The 5,960-nt window shown below is 44.3% G+C and overlaps 1 non-coding gene across 1 annotated transcript; it reads left to right on the plus strand.

The window, feature by feature from the left end:
- Window positions 1–5,432: 5,432 nt before the first annotated feature.
- On the plus strand, window positions 5,433–5,539 carry LOC133827821 (small nucleolar RNA R71). The gene has a single exon (XR_009890472.1). It is a non-coding gene; the product is annotated as a small nucleolar RNA R71 (small nucleolar RNA).
- The last annotated feature ends 421 nt before the right edge of the window (window positions 5,540–5,960 follow it).

Raw genomic sequence — 5,960 nt, forward strand, 5'->3', positions numbered from 1 at the left:
GAAGCAGGAAAGAACCCTGCTAGGGTGGTACAAGTTGGGATACCAGGAATGGATGAAGGATCCAATTAGATTCGGTTTATGAATGAGAATTCTGAATGGACATCATTCCACCTCCTAGGGTACGTCGTACCGGGAGGGTCGAGCGGGTGACGGAATCTAGTGTTTTCCTTTGGACCCTGAGGGGTTAGGTGATGTGGCGGCGTATCGCGGGAATAGACCACAATAGACCTTGAGTAAGGTGTTTGGACATGAAAGTTGTAACTCGGTTGTTTGAGTTAATGTTGATTGGGTCGAGTGAACTGATTTCAGGATGGAGTGTCGATGATACGGAATTGAGACCCTATAGTATTTTAAATTTTGGAATGGACCTAGAGAACGAAAAGAACAGAGTGGGAATCTGGGATTATCAGTTGATTGCAAGTGAATTGGCAGTCTGAAAGTTTATCAGATAACTTAAAGAATTGAGCGCCGAGTAGGCAAATACTTGAGATATTAAGGGAAGTGTAATCCCTGATGAATTAGCTGTGGTGACAGTTGCTGGTATCTTGTTAATGTAATGCGACATAGGGCTTGATAAGAGGTGAAGCATAGTGAATGCTACGGTTTGGCTTTAGTTCAGAGAGAAAGCCAGAGAGGTCGTTGAAACTTCTTAAGGCAGGAGTGTCTGCCTATTTGAAAGAATTAAGAGCTTGTAAGTTGTTAAATTATGAGGAAATAAAGCTTTGGAAGGAAAGAGTTGCATCTCTGCGTGGTAACAGACGAGGATCTGTAAGGTGTTCAGAGAAAGAAGGGAGAGTTCTGACTCTTAATTCAGCGTAAACTGAAGTTGTACTAAGGGTTAGGCCAGCGGGGCCTACGAGTTGATCCCACCTGGTAGCGGTGATGACTTTTGAGTAACTCTGGAATCAAGAATAAGACAATGAATTGGTCATTGTAATCTAGGCAGACCCTGAGGTTTCAGCAGGGTTGCGGTGTAAGCAATAAGCTATCATGGTATGGCTATTAGACGAGATCTTGCGAGCCAAGATTGTTCTCCTGAAAGGGCATTGGTAGGAACTAAAGTAAGGCGATGGACCTTGGAGATTATGGTCAGGTTGCGGGTTGCCGACTGATGTGTTTGGGTAAATTTCGAGGACGAAATTTTTATGAGGAGGGGATAGTTGTAACGACCCAAAATCGCTAATAAGGCTTAAGGGCCTTGATTAGTGTGCCAGGAGGGCATGTTGGGATTTATGTGTGATTTTATGAGTTAAATGCATGGTTATGATTTAAAGCATGTTATTTGACTATTTATTTATCTGTGATGCATGACTATGTGTATTAGTATGCATGTAGGCCCTGACTGTGTTTGAAGGGCATAACTGTAATTTTGGCCTTGTTGGGCATAACTGCGTCGATATGTGATAATTGTATTCTGTGAATTGTACCACGTGGGTGTGGTTGTATTATTGTGATGCACGTGCCGAGACGGTCCTAGAGAGCTAGTTAACTCAAGAGTCACGACGGGAATTCTATACCCGGCTCGGGAGGAGCCTAGGGGTACCTCGGGAATTTTATGGTTAAGTTGAGATTTAGCGGGTAATGGTTATTGGAGATTTAGTAACCTGGGTAACCATTTGTTACTGCTGAGAGTAACAAGTTTTAGAAAGAAAATGGTAGAAATGAAATAGAAATGAAACGACTTAAGTACCCTTGAGGTTTAGGTGGGAAAGGATAGGCAAGGAGGGGCAAAATGGTCATTTGGTTGGGAATTAGATAAATGGCAGCTGGTTTTATGGGGTACACGGTTTGGGGCTTAACCATTTTGGTCTTGATAGAGTTTGAAGAGAAGAGAAAAGAGAGGGAAAAGCTAGGGCATGAGGAAGAAGAAGAAGAAGAAGAGAAGGAGAAGTTGGAGACTTAGGAGATGAATCAAGGATGCATAGGGTTGGATTCTTCATTCAAGGTAAGGATTCTAAGTAAATTTAAGGCTTGCTTTTGTTATGGTTTGAGGAATTAAAGCATTTTGAAGTTTGATTAAGTTTGTTTTTGGGTTTAATATTTTATGAAGTTGAAAATCAAAGATGTGGATTTTGGGGATTTGATTGTGTGTTTGGGTTTCTTTGATTGTGTTTCTGAGTTGTTAAATGATTCCTATGAAGTTTGGAATTGAGTTTTGGGGTTGAGATATGAGTTTGGGCTGTTTTGGGGGTATTTTGGATGAAGGAATTGAAGGTGAGAAACCCAGAAATTTCGGGTTCGTAAGGGCGCGCCGCGGCCCTGTTCTTGGGCGCCGCGGCGCAAGGTTGGTTCCAGGGGAGGTGTGGCCTCTGACTTGTTAAGCGCCGCGGCCCTGTAGGGCTGAGCCGCGGCGCTAGGCCATTTTCAGGACACCAAAATTTACATTTTTCAGCTTTTGCTCCGGGGGTTCGGGGGATGTTTCCGATGAATTGTTTTAGGAATTTGGGAGCCCCGGGAGTGTGGGATTGGTCCCGGGAAGTGGTTTTGGGTTGATTAGTAATGAGGGATGTTTCTTGTGTGTTGTGACTAGGTTCTTTAAGAGGCTCGTGCTAGAGGACCGTGCTCGCGGCTTTGGTGCATCAGGAGGCTCGGAATGCAGGTAAGAAAACTATAACACCCGAGGTTAGGGCATGGCCCCAGATTGTATTATGTGCAAATGTTTAAACCTTAAATGAATCATGATGTGTGTGAATGATTATTTCGAATGTACTATATGTGTGATTATGATGAAATGAGCGGCAAGGGCCGAGTACGGCGTAAGCCGGGGCGGCCGTGGGTCGGGTACGGCGTAAGCTGGGGCGGCCGTGGGCCGGGTACGGCGTAAGCCGGGGCGGCCGTGGGCCGGGTACGGCGTAAGCCGGGGCGGCCGTGGGCCGAAAGTAACACCTAGCACATGGGATGCTATAGTCAGGGCGGGGCCCGGTGGATACATGTATTATGCTATATTCAGGGTGGGACCCAAGGGATACATGAGTTATCCTCGCGGTGAGAACCGATACCCCAGGGCTTTGGTAAGGCCTCTGGGGCGGCATGGCCGTGTTTGCTTAGTCTAATGGTTGACTTGTTTATATGTGGATTATCTGTTATGATAAATTGTATAAATGCATATGTTATGTTCTGCATGAGTTTTCTTGCTGGGCTTCGGCTCACGGGTGCTCTGTGTTGCAGGTAAGGGCAATGACTGAGTCAACCAACCATGAGTACGGAGAGCGTGAAGCGACGCGTACATGTTTGGCCTGCCCGACTGCTTTGGTTGGGGGTTTATTCGTAAATGGCTGTAATAATCTATGATTTTATGATTTCTCAAAATGTAACCTTATTTCAAGACGTGATTAGTTTTCAAACCTTATTTTGGGATCCCAAATGTTTAATAATAGAAGTTTTAATGAAACGACGCATTTTCTAAGATTACAGCCTTAACTTTTAATTAGTCACACTTTTGTTTCAAAACCTCGGTTAGCGAGTTCTTTGCACACTGTTTTGTCTTAAAAACTCACTCAGTAACGGCTCTAAGGAAGTAGGGCGTTACAACAATGACCGGTAAAGTTTCATTCTCTCCCAAATAAGCATATTGCAAGTGATCTGGGAGGACCTTTAATTCCAACGGTGGTGGCTGCTGAATGGAGGTTAGCGGTTTATCAGTCGCATCCGCTAATTCTTGGAACTTTTTCCAATATGGTAAGAAAGAGTTGATCCAGTTTATACATTCTCTGATCTCAGCATCATCATCATCATCGCCTTCATCACCTAATAATACTGCCTCTAAGGCATCACTGCTCATCCTTCTCTTGGAGACTGCCTTTTCTATCACATCCACACAAAAGCAGCTATCACTAGCCACCGGATACTTCATAGACTTGAAGACATTAAAGACTACCTCATCTCCTTGAACTCTTAGCTTAAGCTCTCCTTTTTGAACATCAATAAGAGCTTGGCCTGTGGCTAGAAATGGCCTACCAAGAATAATGGGGACATCTGTGTCCTCCTCCATGTCCAGAACAATAAAGTCAGCAGGAAATATGAACTTATCCACCTTCACAAGAACATCCTCAATAATACCTCATGGATGTGTTAACGATCGGTCTGCGAGCTGTAAAGTGACAGTGGTTGGTTTTGCCTCCCCCAAACCAAGTCTTTTAAACACAGATAAGGGCATCAGATTGATACTTGCCCCCAGATCACATAAGGCGTACTTGCATTCAAACTTGCCAATGGTGCAAGGTATGGTGAAACTCCCCGGATCTCTCAGCTTTTGGGGTAACTTCCTTTGTAAAATCGCGCTGCACTCTTAAGTGAGTGCTACAGTCTCATAGTCCTCCATTCTCCTTTTCTTTGACAAAATCTCCTTCATGAACTTAACATAACTGGGCATCTGCTCCAAGGCCTCAGCAAAAGGAATGTTTATGTGCAGCTTTTTAAACACCTCAAGAAACTTAGAAAACTGTTTATCAAGTGTAGTCTTTCTAAGCCTCTGAGGGTATGGAACTCTAACTGGTTGTTCAATAACAACTGGCGGACTCTGTTCTGACTGTTGATGGTCTTCAGTAACCCTTTCTGAACCAGACTGTTCACCCATCTCTTTATTCTGAACCACTGCCTGTGGAGGTCTAGGATGCTCAGTTTGCTTCCCACTCCTCAGAGTAATTGCCTGAACTTGCTCCTTGGGGTTGACTTCAGTGTTACTAGGCAAGTTTCCCTGGGGTCTGTTATTGAGCATATTGGCCAACTGCCCAACCTGTGTCTCAAGGTTTCGAATAGAGGATCTGGTCTCAGTCATAAATTGAGTCTGAGTATTAGTAAGAGTCAACAAAGCAGCTTGAAGTTCATTAGGTCTCTCAAGTTGAGGCATTGATTGTTGAGGCCTAGGCTGTTGTGATGACGAAGCTTGATTCATCGGTGGCTGAGGCATGTTATTCTGAAATTGTCCCTGAAACTGAGGTTGTTGTCCTTGATTATTCTTCCACGAAAAATTGGGATGATTTCGCCACCCAGGATTGTAATTGTTGGAGAATGGATTATTGAGCGGCCTTTGAAAGTTTCCCACCGCTTGAACTTGAGCATGATCCATTGGGGTGTTATTCATACAGATAGGGCACTGATCGACAGAATGAGCACCACCACACATTTCACACCTCACTTCCATCTGAACCGCATTAGCAGATACACTGCTCTGTTGCAACTGCTTGGTCAAAGAGGCTACTTGCGTTGTTAAAGCAGTGATTGCATCCAGCTCATGCACCCCAGCTACCTTCCTAACTCCTGATGATCTTTCCTCAGACCACTGATGGTTGTTTGTAGCCATGTCCTCCAGCAGCTCATAAGCACTAGTTGCGCTCTTGCTCATAAAAGTGCCACCTGCTGCAGCATCAATAATGGTTCTGGTTGTCGGACATAAACCATTGTAGAAGTTCTGTACTAGCATCCACTGTTCAATGCCATGATGAGGACATCTTCTCAGGAGTTCCTTAAACCGTTCCCATGCCTCATATAATGACTCTCCGTCATTCTGGCAAAAGTTATTTATCTCTCCCCTCAATTTAGCAGATTTGGACGGAGGGAAGAATTTGGACAAAAAATTCTGAGCTAGATATTGCCAGGTGACAATAGAGTTTGGCTGCAGAGAGTTCAGCCAAATTTTTGCTCTGTCCCTTAGAGAAAATGGGAAAAGCCTGAGCTTGATTGCGTCATCACTCACTCCATTATATCTAAAGGTCCCACATAACTCTAGAAAATTGGACAAATGGGTGTGAGGATCTTCAGAGGGTAACCCATTGAATTGCACAGAAGACTACACCATTTGTAGAATAGCGGGCTTTATTTCAAAGTTGTTGGCCTCTACAGTTGGTGGGCGTATACTATTTTGTACTCCCGTCAGAGTGGGTAGCACATAATCTCGCAGGCTCCTCTCAGCATTGGTCTGAGCCTGAACCCCTCGTACAACTCCAGGAGTTTGAACATTC

This window comes from Humulus lupulus, chromosome 3, assembly GCF_963169125.1.
Source record: "Humulus lupulus chromosome 3, drHumLupu1.1, whole genome shotgun sequence".
NCBI lineage: Eukaryota > Viridiplantae > Streptophyta > Magnoliopsida > Rosales > Cannabaceae > Humulus > Humulus lupulus.